The sequence below is a fragment of the Lupinus angustifolius genome, unplaced genomic scaffold (genome assembly GCF_001865875.1).
Source record: "Lupinus angustifolius cultivar Tanjil unplaced genomic scaffold, LupAngTanjil_v1.0 Scaffold_683, whole genome shotgun sequence".
Classification (NCBI taxonomy): Eukaryota; Viridiplantae; Streptophyta; class Magnoliopsida; order Fabales; family Fabaceae; genus Lupinus; species Lupinus angustifolius.
This window is the reverse complement of record NW_017728009.1, coordinates 15,083-15,681: the sequence shown is the minus strand read 5'-3', so window position 1 is coordinate 15,681 and position 599 is coordinate 15,083.

Below are 599 nucleotides of genomic sequence, written 5' to 3'. Positions count from 1 at the left end.
GAGTAATTCTGTCAGCAATTGGTTGAAGATGAGCCATTTTAGGCTTTCCTTTGAACACAGGGACACCAAGGTATGTGTAGGGAAGAGATTCAGCATTAAAACCAAGGAAAGAAGAGAGGGAAATTATTTTCCAAGGATTAGAGTTGGCAGAAAAAATTGACTCTTTGAGGCATTTATGATCTGCCCAGAAGCTTGGGAATATGTAGAGAGAAGGAGTTTGAGCTCTCTAAGCTCTCTTTTAACTCCTTTGCAGAAGATAAGCACATCATCAACATATAGCACATGGCTCAATGTTTGAAGAGATGAAGGACCACTGATTGTGCTTAATTTTCCAAGAGCCACTAAATTAAGGATACCCCTACTCAGGACCTCCTCAGCCATACAGAACAGTAGAGGGGATAGAGGATCCCCCTGCCTCACCCCTCTCTTGCAACCAAAATAGCCCACATTATGACCATTAACACTAATTGATAGTCTAGCATAGTGGAGGAGAATGTGAATCCAATTGATAAATTTTTGGCTAAAGCCAAAAGCCTTGAGAGTATCCATTAGAAATTTCCAATCTATAGTGTCAAATGCCTTTGATATGTCAAGTTTTA